Consider the following 24,907-nt stretch of genomic DNA (forward strand, 5'->3'; position numbering starts at 1 on the left):
CTGTACATCTGTTCGTCATTACTTAAATTACAAATGACTTATATTAATTTTATGTGCCATGTGTGACAAATTTAAATAATGAAAAATCAGTGAAAATGGGGGATTAAATTCAATTTTTCCATAACACACGTATCTTGATGGTAAAGTTAAGTTACAATTACTTAATAATATGCTTAGACTGCTATTCCTTTATGGTTCCTGTAAACTGCCACTAGATGTCACTACAGGCGACGTAAAACATCTCGCCAACGGAGTCACAACGGATAGCGGATGGTCAATTAAAATTGAATACAGTACCAGAGACAAAGATCATGCAATCCCAATTAGAATATCTTGATGTTTGTTAAGATAATGTTATTTATTAAGTCGTATTGAAGCACGGCTCGATCATATCACGCGAGGCTGGATTTATGTAGCTCTCAAACGAAACACACATTACAACGTGTTCATTCTTAACACTCTCCGGCACGATGGCAATAATACATTTATGTTAGTAAATATTATTTTCATTCATAATATAATACTGTTATTCTATCCGTCTATTGCATGTTTGTTCGTATTTTCTCTTATATTTAAAGATACAGACATCTACAAAACGTAGTTTAGAAGATTGTTTGAAGACAGGATTAGAAGAAATAGAGCTACTATCTTTGTATTTCAATGTCAATTTGATTTGATTTCAAAAAGATATCATTGTATATAAAATTTTAAGAGTAAATTAATTCTTATGTGTTACATACGTATCACGCTTTTTATTATTTTTTACCTAATTATCAAAGAAAAATTTTAAGTTTTTCGAAATTATCTTATCACGTCATACGTAACAATACGTTAAAGACATTTTTTTGTAATAATGTTGCTTGTAATTGTATCGTAATCATATGTGTAATTATTTGTGTAACTGACGATTTCTATCGGCTATTGCTTGCTGCTTTGATAAATACACGATTGTTAAGTGCATTACATAATTATCGATGTAAATCAGATGATGCGTACGATTGAATCGATAAAAAAAAAACATGTACGTAAAAAAACGATACCTTATAACTCTTAGTTGTATAAAAATCACAGTTGGGACGATAAGAATTATTATCTTAAACAAAATTACCGAATGATTACCAAATATGCTCGAATAACTGAAATCATCCCAACATAACATATTTATCGATAAATTTGATAACATGCTTCCATCACGCTCCACCCATCTCTGTCTCTCCTGTTGTATAATCATCATCTTTCTCTGTCTTCGGTTAGTTGTGAATTAAAAAACCTATATATAATGAGTGTAATATCGTTATCGCGTCCACATATCGCACAGCATCCGCAATGCTATCGCATACGATAAGCACACATCTGCTTTGTGAACGGTCGACTCGAATTACGCTGGAGTTTGAATGTTAGAAAATAACTTTGGTACTATATATATATATATATATATATATAGATATATATATATAGATCTGGATGTATTAAATCTTGTCACGAGTGTTATGTACTGTTTATCGTGGGAAATTTTTTTATTTATATTTAACTGAATCGCTCGAGCTATGTTCGATATTTTTTTGGTAAAATAATTATGATGCCATGATCCCTTCGTTTCATTTACATATCATTGTTATTTAAAATTCATACATTCTTTATATGTTGAAAATACAAAGGTGAATTTGTATATTCCTTTGTCATTCTTGCACGCGAACTGTTCAGGCGATCTCCTGGCTTTACATGACTGGCCATACGTTTCAAAAAGTGAACAGGTGAAAAGGGATTATTTCTGAAGGACTTTAATGACAATCAATTGATTTTATTATAACTCGCGGTTTCCTCAAACCTCGCTACTGAATAAAACGTTGCTCTAACATAAACCGTCATTACTATGTAATTTAACTAAACTATTGATAAAGCTGCAGGTTACAGTGTCCTTTGTCTCGGAACGAGATAACGCACGTAACGAATGTGTTAATCTGATAGCTTTAAACTATATAATTTCCTAACAAAAATTACTCAAAATTATTGTTAAATTAAAAAAATAATTATTAAAGTAACAAACGTAAAATATATTTTTTTGATCTTTGTTGATTGCTTAACTGAAAATGAGTCACGTCATTCCAGTGAGCGACATTTTTATATATTTTTCTAACTTTAAGCGCGCGTGTTTTATTTTTAATGTATTATAATTTATTCCAGATGTTGGTCATCCCATCTATCTGATTATTAGGTGCAGAGCTATCTCGGTTCAAGGGTTATCATCGGCGACATATTGAAATTCGTTAGAGGTTTTTATCGACCGTTAACAGAACTATCAAAAAGATTTTAACTATTACTTGACTGTGTGATAGTTCTGTTGTGATATGAATAATCCCTTTGAATGTTATTTTACAAATTTTGTTATTTTATATTTGGTCAACTCATATTTTTTTTTATTTTAACCGATGTCCGTAACCAGGTTTTTAGTCCGTTATTCTTGCATCATTTTAATATCTCTCTATATTATTTATTTTTTATTCATTGGCTACTAAATAAAAGCGGAGATTAATTGTTAAGTATAAAATTAAAGTTTTCGAAAATGCTACTTATAGTTTTAAGTTAATATCAATATCAGTAAAATTAAATCAATTATCTCTCCACGAGATGTCGCCAGTGATAACATACATTCGTAATAGAAGATTCAATCAATGATACGTATATTAATTTTGAATAACTTTTACCTTATAATATTATATAAATTGATATTAACACCTAACTTATATTCCGGATTTCTCAAAAATTTTGACAGCTGTCGATAATATTTCAATGAATTCGTTTTTTTTGAAGAAATTATTGCTATTTAATAGTCGCTAGATGGCGCTCACCAAAACCGTATATAATTGTGGTCGTTCAATATAAATATATTTTTAATAAATGAAGTTCTATTTAGCCGTCACACGGATCGCGTCTCTCATCTCTTGGTGATAACAGAGCGATAATACGAGATACGTACCTAATGGACTCCTTTTAAAACGATAAGATAGTCACTAATGAATCTCTGTTTTAAAATGCTATTGATAAATAGATGTTTGGTCTGTTTTATTTATGGTAATATTATTTGTGTTGTTAATGTTGTTTATTCATCTACTGTACAAACTTTTTGTGCAATTTAACAGAGTTATATCTGTAGAAAATATACCTTAAATAGTGTTACACGAGATTAATTGACGACTACAAGTCATGAATGCAGTGCCCTCTCTTTATTAATGTAATAATAATAGCGAAAAAACAGGAACGTTATGATCCTCAATTAATTATATCTCCTGTGTAAATACAGAATATGCTTAACCACGGTAGATGTTAGAGAGTATAACTTGGCTTTAAAAAGGTTATAAGGACAGGCAGGTCCAATTAGGTTCTGTCACCGTATAGACAAATGGCTTACTTTATATTAAGAATCGCCGGTAATGTTAATGAGATCTAATACTTTCGCGAGTTTTATTCATTTAAATGAAACTAATATTATTCGGATATACTACGCGTGATTTATTTTTGTAAAAACATTCACATCCCGTCTGCCCGTGATCACGGTTGCTGAAAAGTAACCGAAACGTCGGGAGTATGTAGTTTTTTACAAAAATAAAGCACGCGTAGTATATCCGAATAATATTAGTTTCATTTAAATGAATGTTGGTCATATTAATTTCGAAAATAATATAATAATATAGATAAATAGCTCCAGAAATATTACAGGAAAGTTTAAAAAATACCTCTGACAAAACAAAATAATTGGCAAAAAATACCTCTGTTTTAATTAATTTCTCTTTTTGCATTCTATTTCCCAGTAATCACGAATCAGGTTCACGTATCGTGAACGTCAAAAGTGTACCAAATAATGCATTGTACACACGAGCGGAAATTAAAGTATGTACATATATTAATTTGAGCAATAAATAAACTACTTACAACTAATGTGTTTCTTAATACAGTTAAATGTATTTAATTTAATTTAGATGAGATTCCTCAACGTGCCGTAACCCCAGCCGATAGGTTGTGATATAATCTCAACAGTTAGAGAGCTGTGATTAAACAATGGGGCCCTAATAGAAAAAATAACTACGCCTATACGTCTTGAGGAATAGTACAGGCCCGTGCACAAGCGATTGCTGCTTACTTTTCATACGATTATTTAAACTAGCCATTGCATGCGACTTAGTCTGTGTTAATTTTTATTTTTGCTTGAAATAGATGTCGTTAGTAATAACAAACAAAAATACAGAAAATTATATGTAAGGTGTAGATAAAATGTATTGTTAGTGTTGTATGTAACGGACGCTTGTTAGTGCAACTCGTGTGGGTGACTGTACAATCAATTTGTCTATGAGATTGTGGTTAATTGCGCTTCTAAAGTAATTAGAGTTATTTGTTTTTATAATCGCGGCAGCAGCGTAACAATGGGGAAAGGTCGACCGGCTAATGTTTCGATTACCAACTGCCACTTGAGCTGCTGAATAGATTTTTTGTTCTGATACTCCTGTTTAATTTAATTTTTTATTTTTTTTGTTTAAATTTTTTGTCTTATTCTATTAACTTAAGAAGATTACGAGACCATTATATACTTTTTTAAATTACCTCATTTTAATAAACGTATAAAATATATGTACATGGGTTTTTTTTATTTGATGTTCTGAGCAGTCAGGTCAGGTGTGTTATAAGTTGTTGCTTCTTATGTAAACAGAACTTTGATATTGTAAAATAATATCAACACTATTATAGATAATATAAAACATGTCTGAGTAAAAAAATATGTAAATATTTCAAATATCACAAAGAGGATCATTCATTCAGATCATCGCAAGAAATCTTTATCGTAATATTGAATTTCCGAACATAAGAATGATTTATAAACGTATTAAAAACAGTAATAATATGAAATGTACACAGAAGTCTTATAAGACCACCCGAAAGTTATTGAGAAATCTCGGAACACATGATATGTTTATCCAAGTGACCACACGGGAACGCAGGTGTCGTGACGGGTACCTTCGTATAACAAAAACAAACAAACTATGCTTCATTATACTATAGAAACTAACAAAACTTAATTATAGCATTGCAATAAATAAATCAAGTATTAATGAACATACAATACATTGCGCCCTCGCCATTATCTAAACTGAAATCACTCCGTACAGCCTCCACGATGTACATCCAACTTTATTAAAGTACACTTTTGATTTAATGCAGTACTAACCCCTGTCTAAGGTACGATGTACGTAACCTAATCACTTGTCCCATCTCGCTGAGCGCATTGTTGCTTCACGCCAAATAAAATTCAACTTTATATTTCATTAGCCAAAGCTCCGAATCCTCCGGAGTGACACACGTCGACCTACGGCCTCGCGATCCATTTCATCTTGAACATAAACTACAGAACAGGCGTCAATTGTTAACAAGTTTAACAACTCTCGATTCTCGTGAATCGATACAATCGAATTCGTTTATTTTCTCGCACTAAACTCGATTGTTCGATACATCGCCCACAGCACAGGTACAATCGGAACATTCGATTCTACCCTCTAATTGCCGATAGCTTGAGATCAGTTTCGCGGTTATGATTTTGACACTTCAATTGATTCATCTAAGATATCGGAGCCGATCTATTTCAAACGTTATTCTATTAGTAATAAGTTATCATTTCGTCTGTGGTTCTGGCGTATGTCGTTTTTTGTATGGGTATTGTGTAGGGACAGTCATTTGTTTTGACAGACCGTGTATGGGCACGGTGACTAAGATGGTGCGATAGTGGAGCGTTTTAGATGAGGAGATAATGGGAACTGACACACGGACACACACAAACATATGAACATCTACGGTAGCATACAAACACACACCGAATCATTCAACGTATGTGTTTTAATATCACAAGAGCTTTCCTTTCAGTAACGTTCCACACTGAATTGTCTCATTGGTTTCCGCCAACAGCTGAACTGCATTTACGAAAATTAGCAATAATATAATTGAATAAAATTAAAATAAATTGGTGACTGGTCTGATAAATAATAAACATTATTCATTATAATTATTATCTATCAACATTCGTATGAAGCCGTGTGTAGTGTGAAGCTAGATCTACGTAATGTTTTTTTCCGTGTTTCATAATGTGTGTTTGTGTGTGTTTTTTGTGTTGCCCCGTTAATGGTTCGACGGGGAGATAAGATACAATCTATTTCAGTTTAATTACACGTGTGTAATATACACTTTGTACTAATGCTTCTAACTGTTAGTGTATAGCACCGTGTTCAGATGGCGACCAACATTCCCATGGAATCTTCTTGTTTACTACGGTTTATACATAAAAAATACATATACAAATGACCAAAACCATGCCTTAATATAAATACTTTGAAATCTATATTATATAATGATGTATTACATATTATTTAAACCGTTGAATGCTGTTAATGTCTATGAAAGAACGTAAGAACTCGACTTAAGACGATCCTGCATCTTGTGAGACATGAAATAACTTAATTGGGAATAATACCATGGTACTAGTTTTGCCCGCGACCTCTTTCGCGTGAGCTTCAGAATTGAATTCAGAAAGACATGTACCTATAGAGAGGTATAACGGCGAAATCTCTCTACAACCTACTAAAAGACTTGGGCCTGTCCAGAAGTCAAATCAATTCATTCTTGGAACGTACTTTGAAGGCAGCCCTAATAGGTTCTTTTCAAATTTTGTTAGGTAGGGAGAGGAGCGTGGACGGTGGAGGTGAGCGTTTAACGCGCGTTATATAGGGACTCCTTAAACCTACACCTGATTCGCAAGTTCCAGGCACCGTTGAAGCTCTTCTCCCTGCAACGCGATGGACCCGGCGCCCGCACGGTGAATCCATTGAATGCTAAGAGGTTTCGTCTCATAAAACTGTAGATATTGTGACCAACAAGTAGCGACATCTATAGTCTTGACATGTCATGTCATACACTATACAATTGTTAAAAATTGTAGCCCATGTCTTAATCCGATGTCTGAGTAAAATTAATGTAGTCATATAAAAATCTGTTCAGTATTTGTTGCGTCATAAGGAACCAACCGTATGTAGTTCCACACATCCTTACAAACGTTAGCATCTGCAATATTTCTAGAATAGTAATATCGATGACAGAGACATACTTAAAAGAAAATTAAAGGAATATTAGATTGGATCCTGAAGCTTCCGGAATATGGCGTCTTTCATATTTTTTTTAATTACGTGTGATTACAATTGATTAATCATATATGTATATAGGATATATTAAATACTCAGGTTTGACAAGTTTTCTTCCCGACAGGAATCCCGTATTATCACGTCATCAGAAAAGTTTGTGCAATCCATAAAGGACTTGTTTACCTTATTTGTCGTCTGAGTTATAAGATATTAGTTCCTCCACAAAGCTAGGTTCCAAACAATAGCTACATAAAGCTAAGTCTGCGATGTGACTTAACTATCAACTAGTGGGCATATCGATACATTCCATGTTTCTCGGTAATCAGCTCCCACGCACTATTGTTCCCGGCGATAAAATCACAAACAAAAACTCCACTTATATAGACCCAACGCTAATTTCATTTGTGAAATATCGTCGGACCGCTAGAGCTTCTTGTTAAACCGTCTTTATGACGTTTAAATGTTAATGTATGGGTTCCTTGGAAGTGAATGTATATTATCATTGCAGTACACATATGTACATATGTCAAGGGTTTTGTTGTACAAATATGATATTTCACATTTAAGCAAGGACACGATATATAATCCGTCCAAACTAGTTTTAAATTGTCCTGAATCACAGTGATTTCGTGTCATTTGATCGAAACGTTTCAAAATACCTCATAGTAACCATTGTGGTTGTCAAAACCGTTTTTTTTTTGTTTATCTTGTAAATTATCGAATAATCGAGGTTACGGTGCGCGCGCGCCGGACGTCACTAATGTTTTATTAGGACTCTATCGTACGAATCTAAAGTATTGTGAACTCTAATAGATATAATTTAAGGTCACTTTTGAAATGTTTAAATGATAAATAACTTTTATTTCGTATGTTTACAATAGCAGTAGCCCAACACAAACATTTTTAGAGTTCCGTAAATAATATAATATTTTTTTTTCTGTTAATTTAAATTTTTCAATAATTTCTCTCTTCAAAGTGTAATTAAAATTATTACTTTTTTGGTTATGTAGAATCGTAACAATACTCCAATAACCGAATCGAAATGATGCAAATACACTAATTTAATAACTATAATATCTATTGCAACTAATAAAAATTATATTCCTAAGCGTTTTTAAAGGATTCTCTGTACGGAACCATAGCCCTAGAGTATTCTAAGCTGTCCCATCACAAAGCCTCCAAATGGACGTCCGATCGTACATTCTGATACACAGATTTATGTTGTTTTAATCGTACATTATATAGTTTTTTTTTGAGGTAACACAGGCGGGCATTTTTGTGTTATCACAGTTTATAATCAACGTCATTAGAAATGTTCTTATCTGTGCCCATCTCCACCGATAGGTGTTAACAATACACGAATGTTATAAGATTGGTTATTAGACTGTGATTGAATTGATTTTTATATTATTTTATTGCGTGTTGTCTAAGAACGAAATGATTCGCTGTGGGGATGTTCACTTGACTTATAATTGTAACCGTTTAGATCGCTCCTGAACTGTCTAAATACGATAACACTTTTGTTTTATAACATCGATATTATTCACTCATTTGAAGATGGCTTATGAAAAGCAATAGATATGTTATGAAAATTAATAATCGCTTGAAAAAATTACACTAAATAGATGCGTTTGTAGATTGGATGTTCCAAATTTTCGTAACTTCTTTGATTAGAGGCTATGGATGAAAAGATTAAATGTTTTTTTAAGGCGAGTTATTATTTTAATAACATGAATTAGTCTGAATTATAATAAAGAAAGGTTTCGGATCCCTTGATATATATATTTGTCTCGTCGCAAGGTGGAACTAAGGCTCATATTTTTCTCAACCATACACAAAGGCAGGGCCGTAATAAAGTCCTCACGAGTTTCCCGTGATAGCTTCAACAATTCTCCGCTCTCTTCTATGATTTAACACGGTACGTCTCGTCGTGTCGATTGGCGATAGCGTTTCTATAATTAATTTCAATTCATTCCTCAGTGTGTTTTAGTCGTGACCCGCAAGTGCAAATAGATTTTGAATTTATTGCCGGCTCCGTTGATGCTTTGCTTGTTTCATAATAGTATTGTAACGAGGTTTTTAATTTTATGATAATGTGTATTTAATGTTGTTTGTGGACGCAAGAATATTACATTCTTCGTTTGTGAAGGTTCCGTTTGATAAGTATGTTGGTGAGACTGTGGGAATAGCAAACTGTATTCCTTTTTCTACTCAATTTATCGCTAAACTATATGGAATTGTGATAAAAGGCACCATGAGTTGGATAATCAAATATTACATTGTAAAATTTTATAATAAAATAAGTCACTCCTGTGTTAAACATGAAAAATATTTTACTATATTTAATATTTTATTTAAGAATCTATTTCCGTCGGTAAAATGAACTCTGAGAGTTATTGACACGACAATAAATGTGCCTTCACAATCCTCGTCTTCTCATTAATTGATTAACATATATATTTTTTCTTGTATAGATAACACGGAATTTAGCACGGAAATTGTTCACATAAAACAAATAAGATCGAAATTAAATTTCAAGACGGCCAGGCCTCACGCGGGAGTGTAGGAATTTTCGAACTGAATAAAATAACACAATTACCTGTTGGCAAATGTTTCTGATAGGGGCCGCTACAATCGACTCTCAGCTCGCAATCTGGCCATCGGTAATTTGGTAATAAAATGAAAATACGCTCGCCTCTTATCTACAATCCAAACTATATATCCTGGGCTATATAAACATTACCGTGGGATGTTCAGAACGTGGTAAGCGACCAAGACATTGCATGCTAGTTGAAACCAGATCGCCCTGAACCTGCTGCCGCGGTCGGAACTGTTCCTTAAACACTAAGGATTATATTGGGACGTCGCTGACTGTCGATGCTCTACTGCATTTGCGGTTTCGTGTCGATTTCGCGTGGCTGCAAATTTAATTTTCTTTAATAAGCCTTTTACGGCTAGTGCGTTTAAATTTTAACTCTATCGTGCTGTACATTTGATCGGGAATCGCTCGTCGGCGTGCCGTGCCGTTGGAGGCATGTATCTCGATAGGAGCTTGTTTCATCGCACGAGATGCAACTCTCGATAGCAGCCCCGCCCCTGCTTTTTTCGTGGTTCTCTAAGTAACAATGGGGTGATCTGTTAACTAAATAACAAGTCAGATGTATCAGCGGGGACGATGCTGATGCCTGTACTTTATTTCGAGATCACTCAAGATGTGACGGAGCTCTCCTATGCTGGTGGATGGAAACACTGATGATGTGACATTGCTAGCTGAAATTATTTGATCATATTTATCCGTGTATTAGACCGTGATACGAAAGTTACGTGTAAGGTGCGGTTGGTAGAGACGTTTATGTGTACGTAATAATAAATGTCATATTTAGATTCGGTCGCCGTTTTCAGTTTCGCTATCATTACAACCGTATTTTCCTTAACATCAAGTTTATCTCCTGGTTAGCTTTAACTGGCCAATAACAACATTCATTACCGACTTTATTTCCTTAACGGCTCCGCTGTTAGAATGATTTGAACAGTACTTTTATCGATGGGCATTCAAGTTTCCTTATAAACGTTCGAATTTAATAATAATGAATCTAACCGTAATGTTTAATTACAAGAATACGTTTTCCTCGACTTGTTTGTGAGTGATTGTCCGCTATTGATTTTGAAACGGATGATGTTCACTTTTGGAATATTTTATTCCTATTTTACTTACAATATAATAATAAGAATGTAACTACTGAGGTTGATTGAATCGTCTGATATCATGTATTATTGTAATTATTTTTTTTCTTTATATTTTTTTTATTTCGACTGGACAGTGCTCGTCTGTCATTCCACCTGTTGGAAGGTGGGAATTAAGTCGGGGGTTTTGAACGCGCTCTCAGTGTCGGCCTATTCATCCTTTATCATAAGTATTGCGGTATGCAAAATGCGTTTAACAAATTCACAAATAAAAATTTGTTTTATTATGATAACAATATTAACTATTAAAGATGTATAAAATGTAATTATATATACTTTGAAATAAGTTAGTTTAAATTATGTACATATAACATTCCGTAGTTTGAAGCGATTATAGTTTTTGTATCTAGTTTTTATACGAAGTTGGAAATTAGTGTATGGTTCACATCAATATTATCTATCACAAAACGAACGAAATTGTTTAATAAAAGACAAAGAAATATTCACATATTATTAAGTATAGTACTATACTTAAGAGACAATACAACGAAATAGGAAAACCTCTTTTTGAGTAAATCATATTTTCTTTGCAAGTTAAAAAGTAGCGCTTATTTATTATAATTAAGTTATGAAAAATTTTGCAAAAAGTTTTGATGGGAATGTAATTTTTTCATTACTTCTAATATTTAGGTAAAAGTTTTAAGTTATTCAGCTTATGAAAGATTTATACGGGGGTTAAAAATTTATATGAAAAAAGCCATAGAAAGGTAATATTTTTTAGAGACTTTGAATTATTTTACACTTATTTATGTTTTTTTTTTTTACCTTTGTTTACAGCTTTTTGGAAATTCCTTTAGAGATTAATTGAAACGGATGTTATAAGTACAGTCATTTTTCATTAAAATATTTATTATATGAATATAATAACGGGTATTTGAAGAATGACTAAATCAGGTCATTGACCTCTAGTGCCTCATGTAGTACAGAGTGTAATATAATTAGTTCATACATTAAAAAATATCAAATATTTAATTTCTTTATAGGTATTTAATAAGTATTTCGTTTATGGTAACTACTCTATTAAGGTAGAATTGCAATGATTATTGTATCGTAAACACTAAGAAAAGGTGGACCCTCATCACAATTTTGAGTCGTTACCTACATACCGACCGTTTTCGGATTTTTTTTCATAAACCTACGAGGACATTACAGAATAAAATACGACAAACGCTCCGTATTTAGTGTCCCTCTGCACCTTCTGTGTAGGTTACATTTTTTTATATTTTACTTCGAACAGTGGAATATTTAGAAGTAACTATGTATAAATTTTAATTTTTTTAACATAATATAACGATAGTATTAAAACTCAAGGAATATCAAATACTAGAATAGCATTTATACAAAACGAGTTGACAGTTATTAGAAGCGGGAAAAAAATGACATGTCACAAGATGTTATATTTCAAAAAGGTTTTAATCCATTCAGCATTTAATTAAGTGCTCTATAATTTGACGTAATCATTTTAAACATTGACGGCCATTTTGAAAATGATCTAGTATGTTTTTAAATGTTACATTTATTAACGAATGCGCAAACAAGGCTTGCAATATGGTCGCCGTCCAAGGTAGAGCCGGTGGTGACGTCACCAGAGGTGTGACCGCCCCGCCTCTATGAACCACTAGAATCATTCAAGTCGGACCTCACTCGCTACATGCGCCCACGATCCTAACAATTGCTCGTTTTTGTCAACTAAATACCGCCAGTGTGAAGATCGCTTAGCTTTTTATATGTGACAGTATTAAGCAATGTATTTCACTTATCCTTATTTGAATTTAGCTTGCATGATGTATATGATTTTGTATTACTTGTGTTGAACTTGTGTTTATCGTATATACTAAGATCAACCATTATTTCATTTTAAACGTTCCGTTTATTAGCAACCGTGACCACAGGCAGACGAGGTGAAACCGACCAACGGAGGACAAACTACAAAATATCTTTTCATATAATTTTTTTTGAAATATATACTTTGAAATATAAAAAAAATTTCTTCTACAGATATCACGACTGAAATTATATTGGAGTAAATGAAACTAGTATTATTCAGATTTACTACGCGGATTTTATTATTTAAAAACTACATAATCCCGACGTTTCGGTTACTTTGCAGCAACCGTGATCACACCTCGTCTGCCCGTGATCACGGTTGCTGCAAAGTAACCGAAACGTCGGGATTATGTAGTTTTTAAATAATAAAATCCGCGTAGTAAATCCGAATAATACTAGTTTCATTTAAATGAATACTCGCGAAAATCTTAGATCTCTTTATATTGGAGTACATATTAGTGCGAGGAGTTTAATAAGATTTTGCTAATGAGGAAAAATATATCGAATTACTTGAGACGTTTCTAGAAGCATACATCACAATGCTTATAATATAGTAGAGGAGCGTGAACTCATAAACATTTAACCAATACAAGTTCAAATCTTTACATCAAAGGCTATATTTCTATATTTAACCTTAAAACAGCAGTAGGAATTAAAAGTATTTTTCATTTAACCCCTCATTATAACATAAATATATAAATCTATTAAACTAACAGTTAATTTCAAAACACATTTTCTCATAAACTCCCGCTTTTTTATGGAGGATTGACGGTAATTGTCCCGACACTTATCGACGGAAGCCTTCGATTCTTTCAACAAACAAATTATCTTGACACCAACATTAGGCGACGGTATTAAGAAATAAATTAGAAAACGACGAGGGCTGCCACTGATTCATAATATATATACATTGATATGAAACACATATTACTTTATTATTAAATTTTGTCAACCATGTCTTTGTTTTTTTTTATCCGTTCAATAACGTCTTAAAATATTTTGATTTTTTTCAACGGACAATATTTTATAATTGATGAAAACTGATAGAAAATAATTGACAATGTTCTGAACTGGTCTCATTCGTAGCAAATAAAGAAATAAAAATTAAAAACATCGTAATGGGGCGTCACTCCCGACCCCGGGCGGGGGCTCGCGACAACGCATATAAATTACAGATTTACTCAGAATCTTTCATTTTTCACTCCGCGGTCTCTCGATTGACGGACGGCGCTATGTTCGATTATATTAAAAATATCGTTTAATTTAAAAACACCGAGGCATTGTACAGTACAGGGGACGGGTATTTACTTGTATCATTATTGTGGTCATTACGTCTCACTTGTCTGCTGTCATTGTTATAATTTTTTAAACTAATAATCCGGATTTACTTTTGAGTTTATCCCAGTATGGAGTCTTGTATAAAAAAAAAATGATTCGTTTTTTTAATGCTTTAATTTAATTCACACGGAAATTGTGGAGTACTCTGCCAATGTCAACGTTTTCGTTTCTTGAACGAATTATAATATTTCTTTTTACTGTTTAGTTAATGTTATGGAATAAATGCCTTTATTTTTGTTAAGAAAAATAGTTCTCATTAACATTTGGTGACGTTAAATAATTGATCGTATGGCATTACTTGCCAGATATAAAAAAAAATGTACATTTGTAAGAATACAAAATTAAGCAATTACTATTCCTTTGTCAGTGTTGAATGAGTATCATTAGTGTAAACAGATATTAAAAACAAAATAAAATGACAAAATTTTACATTAATACAAAACCGGCTTACGCTATTTCAATTCATCATTATATCAGAGAGTTGTTGTTTTCGCATCGTATATAATCTGGTAGCCCTTCAGAAGACGGGCATCGAATTTCCGCTGTGACCTTACCGGAAGCGACGCCATGTTTACAAAGCGCGCGGGAAACGTCATCGCGAATTTTAAGTAGTTCTCTGATGTCAAAAAATGGTTGATGATAGAGTAACACTGGGGATACGAGTCGTATTAATGTTAAAAATAAGCAACGTTTATATTATACATTGATATTTTAAGGACGTCGATGTCGATAATTGCTGTTTTGGTAATCCCATCTTCATCAGCCATAACAAGTTGGCATATCATGAACATTATAAGTTACGACGCCATTTTGTTAAAAAAATATGAGTGTCTACATAAAGTTAATATACTTTAGATATAATATAAATTATAATTAAAATTAATGTTAAAATTATTGTTTTTTTTTTGTATGAAAATATCGACTAATGACACAGTCTCGTAAATATCCTTAATGTTTCTCGTTTTCACAATTTGAAAGGAAAATTTCTGCATCGCGAAAAAAATTTAATTAAGCTAATTGAATGAATGTCTAGAAACAAAATAATTTCTCCCTTAATGTCTGCATTACTGCTAATGTCACGCGATTAAGCGTTACTGTTTTAATTTGTAATAATTTATGTATATTTTTTTAAAAATATATATATTAAAGCAGGAATTATTATTTGGCTTTATTCACGATATGACGTAATGTTATTTTTTTTACAGGTAAGTGAGCGGTATTGTATCTGTGGCGCTGGCGGTAAGCTACTTGTCATTTGGAATCTCAAACCCGAACTTATAATATTAAGTGTCCACAGTCCACACTATACAGCCATTTGTTATTATTTTAGTTTTAGAACATATTTTTTTATTGAGTATGGAATAAAACTTCGTTGCTTCGCTCTGAATGGCTGAGATACCCACTTGGTCTATTTAAACCGGCTTAACCATTGTTTAAACTTTCAACTCGCATAATGCGCCATTTGCATTGTCTGTGCAGATTAAAAAGTTGCTATATCCGTGTGTGGCGCTCTTTACAAACTGCTTATTGATTCGAAATGCGGATGTTATTTTTACTTTTTGCTGGTTAAAAATTCAGAAAATCTCTTATGTTTGCTTTCATTGCTATTGTATTGGATTTTGTTTCGTTAATGAAATCAAAGTTCATTTTTATCTTTGTCATAAATATACTCAATAATCTTGTTACCCTTACATACTAATATATAGTTTTATCGTATATTATGGGTCTTTGTTTCAGTTGATTAAGTATGAAGGGTTTATTAAATATTTATCTTAAATGATAAAAGTCTATCTCAGATGCAAAGTACCGTAAACAATTTGTTTCGGAAATGAAACACGTGACTGAGGTTTAAACTAACCTTTTATGTAATCAATGTATAAAAAAAAAAACAGTTTGTAATGTAGAAAAGAAGCGTTTCTAATAAAAAATTGCACCTAGTTACATTATGTAAGCCTAGGTCGCATATCAATAACATAAATATATATTTAGATAATTAAAAAGCAACAAAAGATATCGCAGTAGTCATAATAGCTAAAAAGAAAGCTCCCGCCAGTGATATGCGGTCACCCCGCCAATTAATGAGGGTGTTTACAAATACTGATAACGACTTTCACTTTATCAGCAAATAACAAGTTTATCAGGACAATGCACTATCGCCTATAAGTATCTCAGGGTTGGCGACGAGATGAGCTGCAGATGAGGCGGACGAGAAAACAGCTCAGGTTCAGTCTAACTCGGGGTTATCACTTGATAATGAGTCGAACCAGACTAGATATAACGATGAAATTAAAAGTTAACATTCTATATATGTACATAGAATTTATATTTCATTATTAGCTAAGCTTAAAAAATTTAAATAATATAAAATTATTCGTTTAATTATTTAAAAATGATATCGTTAAAAAGATAGCATAGCAACTAGATATACACCCCGAGCTGTGACAACCCTGAGGCTGAGACTGAGTATCAAATGAAAGTGCACGTCTCGATATCAAACAATGTGACACAGACGATAACGTGACGTGATCGGTCCGTCACTGAGACGACGTGGACACGACACGACCACACGACCGTACGATATAAAGTGACAACTCAAACAATATGCGACCTGCACAAGTATAAACAATATTGTAGTAACATAAATATATTTATATTAAATTAAATCAAAAGTTAGGAGACCTCAAAACAAACAAAGGATTCCGACACGTTGAGATTTAAGTGAAATAAAGATGGCGTGTTAATGGTCCGAGGACTAATGCTCGGTCGATTTAAATCGGCTCGAAATTTTAATATCGGCTCGGATCGGTCACGGGCGGGAATAAGTGTAATGGAGTATATATCACTCCTATCAATGTTATACCGGCTCTGTCAATATCTGGGAGAGTTGGAACTAGTGTGGATACGAACATGACACTCGTACATATGGGGACATATCTGATTTAGAAGTCATTAAATTCTTCTAGATATCCTACAATCTCTGTGTCAGAAGTATAGTTTATTTCTTCTGTTAGTAATGTATTTAGAGGTAAATTATCAATTGTTAGCAATCGTCATATGCAAACATCTCATTGAAGTTGCCTGTAAAGTAAAAACCGAATGTTTTTGGAAACGAGAATTTTAAAATATATAATGAAATGTCTTATCCACATAAACATGTCGTCCGTGTAAAGTCCATTATCGAGAGCTGAGATGGGATGATAGCGGCTTATAATTTGCAATAAATATAAGGGCGGAGGTGTCAGATCGCCTTTGTTATCGAGATAGCGACAAATATTGTTACAGTACCTGTAAGTGTACCTGTGACACACTTGTAAACAATATGTTTTTTGTTTATATACGATAAATATATTGTCATAATATTGATTTTAATTAACCGCTTTATGAGCTATTTTGTTTGATTTAATTTATATAATAAGAGCGATATAACTTAGTGATTTCTTATATTTTTGTATAGTGTATAATATTTATTCCATAAAGATAGTCCCTATGAAGGCCATATTAATATTTGGAGGCAACCTTCGCTGTAGCTACAAATACAACTGTCCTGTAATATAAACAAACTAAGCACAATGACGTAATAGTTTTCTTCTTGTTGTCGGTTGTGTGAAATGTCATCGCAACGTCTCCGTCACAGGTTGCTGTTATCACAGAACCGGTATCACATATTGGTTGCGTGGCTCGGAACTGATAAGGCACGCCACCGTCAACCCCCTATCAGTTATATTTGTAAAACAACCTTATCCAGTATTCGCAACTACGATAAACAAAATAATGTAATAATAATATTATGTCAGTTCTAAACTATTAATAAACGGTAATGAAATTATTTTTATCCATTTTAATAAACGAATTATAAAAAAAAGATATCAAAGTGAATAAACTGATTTGACAGATCTGTTGGGAACTCCTTAGTGTGGTATAGAATTTATCAATTAATTCCTTTATATTATTCGTTGTAATGTAACTAGAATCTGATACATATATATGTATTAATAATTCAATAAGTCTATTTAATATGTGTCATAAAAATCCTTGTCGCGGCGTTTCTGATCTGATAATTTGCATTTTTCGATATAATCCGTCAATCACACAGATCACACAGTGTTCAGAATGCGTGAACGATTATCACCAACACGTGTTGAGATAAATATTAATGGCGTTTATGAACTTTCATGTAACATTAGACACGCGAAACTAAAACCTGGCCGGTGTCGATAGGAGTCATTTTAACGCGCACCCTCGCACCCAAAACTCAATACACTTCATAACGAATAGTCTATATTACGGATTAGCATAAATAATATCTATTAACAAGACTTTTTTGTTGGAAAGTCGATCCCGTTGGGTGTTAGTAACATTTCATTATGAATTAATTGATGTCTGTATAGATTACTCGCTGGTCTGATTCATATGTTAATGAGTTATTAAAAGTCGATAGATTTGAATAACAGCGACTTCAATGTGAGCCGACAATATTTTTTATAATCATGTGTCAAAAAAAAAAAAAAATTATTGAAGAGCCGATGAAACAAACATAAAAGAAAAATATAGTCGAATTGACAACCTCCTTTTTAGAAGTCGTTTAAAAAATACCTCCTAAATTATATAACAATGATGTATACGATGTTTTTTTCAAGAATACATTTAATTAAGTGACGCGCATATAAAACGTCCTTGTGTTGATATTAAACCTCTTTTATTTGAGTTCTATGAAAGGTGTATATTATCTGTTCGTTTTAGTTATTATCTTTCTTCTCATTATTGATACTTAATTAGTATTCAGCTACTCGAGTTTTTCTTAATTGAATTTTCATACAAAAATATTTCGTGTAAAATTCTCTTAGTTTTGTTGTTTGTAGCGATATTTGATTTTTTATTTCATCACGGCTAAATGGTAGGTAATTTAAAAATTTATTAATGTATCAATAAGGGAATTAATATTGTATTAATAATTTAAACAGAACATATTTAACTCCTGTATAGTTATCAGATAAGGTTTAAATAATTTACTAAATCACTAAAATTGTACTAATTTATTCTACGGTTAAAAAATAGAATGTAGTATTTTTCTCTCTTTCTCATCGTTTTCTTTGCTGTACGAATAAACAGTACATCGAAACACGTAGGCGTGCCTAATTGTTAAGTCACCTGTTCCAATTAGCGCTTCACACGAGTGGTTGACTGTATCGGGTAAATGGTGTGGAATAGATACCACCCGGCCCCGGCACATCACCAACTTACAGATCAACATCGGGGTAATTGCCCGGTCACAGATAGCGTTCGGCGGGTAAGTGATTTTAGAACTTCATAGTCTATGGATACTACATATTTATTGTCTGTCCGTCGATTGAGATTAATTTTTTAACGATTGTTCCTCGTTTGTTATGTACAAGTGAATTTATTTTCACCATCACTTTAATAATAGCTCGTTAATAGTTTTTTCATATAAGTATAAACACTATCACTATCATATCGGTATATATTTTTTACAAATTTGCCTCTTTGGATACGAGTCAAAAAAAGTTCAAAACAGACGTGCTACAGTCGCTGGGTACTGAAACCCACGCGTATTGTGAATGCGAAAAATAACACAAGTTGAATATAATAAAAATACTAACATCGGATAGATTTATGGGTTCTATCGCACCTGTAGGAAATATTCTATATAAGATTACAGTGAGTAGGGTAGATTGATCACAGGGAGTGACGTTATCGGACGCTTGACGGCCGATTGGCTGTGTTCATAGCTATAAGAGTGCGGAATTAAGTATAAGGCCTTCTTAATATAAAATTATATCTACAACAAGTTCACTGTGCACGTCATATAACAGCAACCAAAATGTTCAGTAGATTTCATTTATTAATCAATGTATTTGTAATTAAATCTTCTTAATATTATCCCCCTTATAGCAATATGTTGCCGCCTCATAGCGCAAGATGTTCAGATCAAACCTGCCAAATGGCGCGTGACGTTTTTATCACGATGTTTTTAAAATCACCGGACTCGATAGCAAAGCTTTCATAATCTGTACAACACTATGCGAGTGTTGTACGAAATCATCGATAACAGCTGACGTTTTATCTTTAAGTGACGTTCTTGAAGTGAAAATACATTATAAGTGTATTACGAGTGAAGTTAGTGTCGATTGAGATAAGGGCATCCACCTGAAAGGAGATGTTTCGTTTTCATTACGACGGTGTTTAATTGGCCGTGAAGAGGATAAGGACTCGCGCCCTCTTAATCCGAGTCGCAGTCATAATAAAACAATTATAAATACAAAATCTAATATTATATTCTAGTTTATATAATGTTAGTTTAATGTTTCACTAATGTACTAGTACCAATACTAATGTATTCAGTGACATTTAGTGTCCCAACTATAAGGCGTGAGTTTTTTTCGATGGCAGACAAAAGATAATTTTGATTTGTTGTGCACAGATAATAAAAAATATTGAGACTACAAGTGTATCGAAAATTTGTTATACATATACTTAAAAATCGTTGAGTTAACAGTGCTAATTTATAAATGGCTAACCTCAATTATCGACATTCTGAAATCGATTGTAACAAAAAACTATCCGTGACATAAATACAAACAATGCACAGCCTTATTTAAACATCATAAAGTCTCTTTCCCCTTAAAAGGAAATTAATTTAATAGAATTTTACATAAATATATACCTTATTGCAATAAATTTTAGATTGTATTTCATTCGGTGCGCCCCAATCGCCTGTTGCGCCGGAAACTGCCGCTTTCGGGCGCCCTCTGACGGGAATCACCTTGTAATTCACCAAATTAAGCTCAGATCTTTGTGTAATTAAATCCTTTTATAAAAATAAATCATTTTGTATAATAACATTAATTCCAACGAATTAATATTTCGTTTTGTTGATGAAGTATCGCGTGACTATGTTGTGTAAGGAGGTTCTATCAAGTCTCTGCTAAGCTATTCTATTTCACATTATAGTTGTGTATTAATGTTTAATATTTATCTTCGTTATCGTTACAATTCCTTACGTATGAAGGTCCCTGTTCCTGAACGCGTCCTGTCCCGTGTCCGACCTCACAGTCCGCGGTCCCTTCTCTTCCTGTGGGAGTGTTAGTAATATAAACATTATCAATCATAAACTCTCACCGTCCCTCTGTTGGTTTTGATCTCGCTGATTTTAAGATCGATTGTCTCAATCCTTTAAAACGTCAGGTTTACTTGATTTTGTAAAACGTAAAATGCTTATTTTTACGAACTAATTGCTATAAGATTTATTTAAGACGCCACTTAGGAAAATATTTTTTTTTGTTGCGCGCTTTGTTCTTGATAGTTGTTGAAGATACTTCTACTCTAAATTTCAATAAGTCGTATTGGATTAAGTAAAGCATTAAGATGAAATAATATTAAGTTGATTTCACAATGAAACTAAGTTATATATACCTAGCAAGTATTGGGAATGTTTTTGGAATTGTTTAATATCTTACAGTTCAGTCGATTGTTAAGTTAATAGAAGTAAAGTGGTAACGAATGTCTTGTTATTCACAAGGCTACAGCCGTTATCACCCGCCCTGTTATCACTGGGACCAGGCACGTTCGATATCATCTTTTTTAATTAATTCCTATACAAAAATGTCTCCCCTCGTCACGCGTACAATTCATTATCAGCACATACTAATATTACTTAGCATGTTGTATATAATTTTTCAGTTAGTTACATTATTTGTACACGCCTGTCCGTGTGTTTGTATATATTGTATGAACATCAATAATCTATTTTTAATGAATTCGGTAAACATATATGGATGATAAATAAAATTATAGTTAATTTTGTTTTTATAGACAGGAGAAAGGACATTCGGAATCAATATTTACGTCAGTGGTTGGATATTATAAGGAATATAGAATCGCAGGTCAATATACTCACGTTTTGTATGTATATAAGTGACATAGAATATTTTCACTTGACCAGCGACACGTGAAGAACATACACTTCAACAAGGATCTATCGCTACAAAATGACATACATACGTCCACAATCAACTCGTCCGTCACAGACGGTAGTGACGAGTGACGACGTCTACTAACATGGTTCTTCAATTTGAGAATTAACCGCTCCGATTGTCGAGAACCAGATAACACGCTGACGTTATTAACAGTGACAGTGGAGTTCATGAAAGCGTTATACGAAACGCACACGAGATCCGAGAATAATTACGTTCGCATCGCGACTGCTAAACAACTTGCTCGTACATTCAAGTGGAGACATTTTATTTCCTATGCAACAAAACTCAAAATTCACGTATTTTAAATTGTGAATAGGAACTGGTCGTTATTTTATAAATGGAAATATTCATTTTAGCGACGTCCCGCAGTCTCGCTGGACAGTGAGTTCGTTATGTTTACAGACGAGCTGAATGTGAAAAATATTCTGAATTTTTATCGAGTACGACAATGGCAACATCGATATATGTATCTGTAAGGTCGTTCGTCACACTACTTTGTAATGTAAGTTAACATAAAAACAAGGTTATCGCCTCTGTGTGGTATCGGAAGCAAAACGGAGATAATGCCTCCATATTGGTGGTATTTTAATGGCCGCCATGTTCGCAACACTAACAAGCGTGGCCTAACTAGTTCAATGCTTTTCGAAATAAAACACTATAATACATTATCTCGTTCTATGTAATTTAATTTCGTCGTTTAAGTTACAATGGGTCCGTTTCAGATCTGAGACAAACAAATATCTATAAGAGGAACGTAATACAATCAGTTTTAAAATCAAACTTCTCCTAGAGGATGTTTCTTTAAAAAAATCCATTTGATAAATGTTTGCAAACCTCCTGAGATCCTCAGTAATGAGTAGTGATGGAGTGTGAGTGTGTGCGGACGGCGATAAGGATGTATTAGAGCATTCCGGCGAACGCCACTGTATTTATTCTTATCCGGAGTAAGTCAGGTTACACCCCTAGTGACGGGACGCGGATATCGATAGAATTGTCTCTCTCCTTGCTGACTTCTCTAATCATTAAATTTGACAGTCGCGTTGCATCGTACGAGTACCGATAGCCGGCGATATCTAAAACGTGTATTGCGAGTAGCATAAATTATAATTTAATATTTATCAATAGCTTAAAGCGTTCTAATAGATATCTTAGAAGCCATTTTTGATTATTCAAAACGGAAGTCGTATTAGATAAAGCGAAAGCAATAATTGGTTTTTTTAATATATCGATAACAATACTGTAATACTTTTAGTTTGGGGGTTACGTGTTGTTATGCATCCATCTATCATCTGCAATATATTGTCAATGTAATGTAAGTATCGATATGTTGGTGTACATCCCTCCAGCTCACCGAAGGGGGTGAAGCGACGCTTGGCGCGGCGAGATAGCGAGATACGATCACGGGTGGCGGCTCTGATACTACGAATAATAATAATTTTATTATCACGATCTAGGGTTCACCAGCGCTCGGTTTACACTAAGTGTTTATATACACACGTCTAGATTACATTCACACATCGAATTACTGAGATTATATTAAACTAAACATTATATTTTTTTATTAATTAACATAACCAAACATTCATATTTCGGAATCCTTTGTAACATAAACAGTGAATACCAATACATATGTTATATATTAACAAAATATATATGAGTATTTTTGATGTTATGCTTATTTTATATACGATGTTTTATAAACATTATTCCAGCGAAAGTTTGTCGTGAAATTGCTCTGTGCCACACATGGGTCAAAAATTGTAGCTTAAAGCGAGGGCGGCGTTATCGTCCTCTCGCAGATTGAATATATTTCGTATGATTTCACACGATGTGTTTCAAAACTCTACCGCAAGTATTCCCCGTTTTAAAGAATCACTAACATCTCATACAATGTACACAACCACTACAGTTCACATAGGAACATTGATAAACATTCATTTTTAATGGATAGGTACTTAACATTATTATTAATTATAGAACTACAATCTGAGCAACATCGTATTGCTAATATCTCGAAGCCTGTTAAATGAGTTCTAACATTTTAAATAAGCGTTCGTGTAATATGGCGTGACGACTTAAATAAGGCAGTGTTATGAAAATATTACGTACGGTTAAATTGAAAATTTCAATCAATTTTTAATTGATTATAAATGATTATTAATTGATTATAAATGATTGAAAAACTTTATAAATATATTATAATACTAAAGATGATTTATTTTCGTAGTGAGTGTCCGGTTATATAAAACCGGGTTCATAATGATAGTTTAACTGTGTCTTAAATTGTAAAACACTCACAGACCAGCTGCTTTTGTTATTATTTCTGTTAATGTTTGCTTCAAAGTTGCCTTACATATATTTTTTTCTTTTATATGTCTTTTTAATATCTGCATATAATGTGATATATCTTAAATATAAAGTTCAACATTCGTATCTGTGTCTCAGACTAGTACATCCCCTACTACAATTCTTCTCGATTTTACACTTTCTAATAAAATGTGAGATTTTTTTAACTGTTGTAGGAACTATGTATATAATAAGGTTATAGTGTTTTTTATGTCGTCAGCTACATTTTCTTTTGTTTATTTAAAATAATTATCCCAATATCATCATAGTTAAACTGATCTGTTCCCAGAGCGATTAATCAGAATTATTATAGAAATTATACCTTATAATATAAACTGTATATATTTCGTATTAACATCTATTTAATAGTCGTTTACGTATAGAGTGAAATCAAAACTGGAAAACGTGGAAGTTGATGTCGTGTGTGTTCAGATCGGTGAAAAACGTGAAAACTGAGTGAGATAAGAATTTGGCGTCGGCCGA

The 24,907-nt window shown here is 32.9% G+C and overlaps 1 protein-coding gene across 1 annotated transcript in view; it reads left to right on the top strand.

Annotated features, from left to right (window-relative positions):
* The window catches only part of LOC116779540 (zinc finger protein ush), a 99,521-nt gene that overhangs the window by 6,575 nt on the left and 68,039 nt on the right, over window positions 1–24,907 (top strand). The gene's annotated exons all lie outside the window — the stretch shown is intronic.

This window comes from Danaus plexippus, chromosome 2 (genome assembly GCF_018135715.1).
Source record: "Danaus plexippus chromosome 2, MEX_DaPlex, whole genome shotgun sequence".
In the NCBI taxonomy this organism is placed as follows: Eukaryota; Metazoa; Arthropoda; class Insecta; order Lepidoptera; family Nymphalidae; genus Danaus; species Danaus plexippus.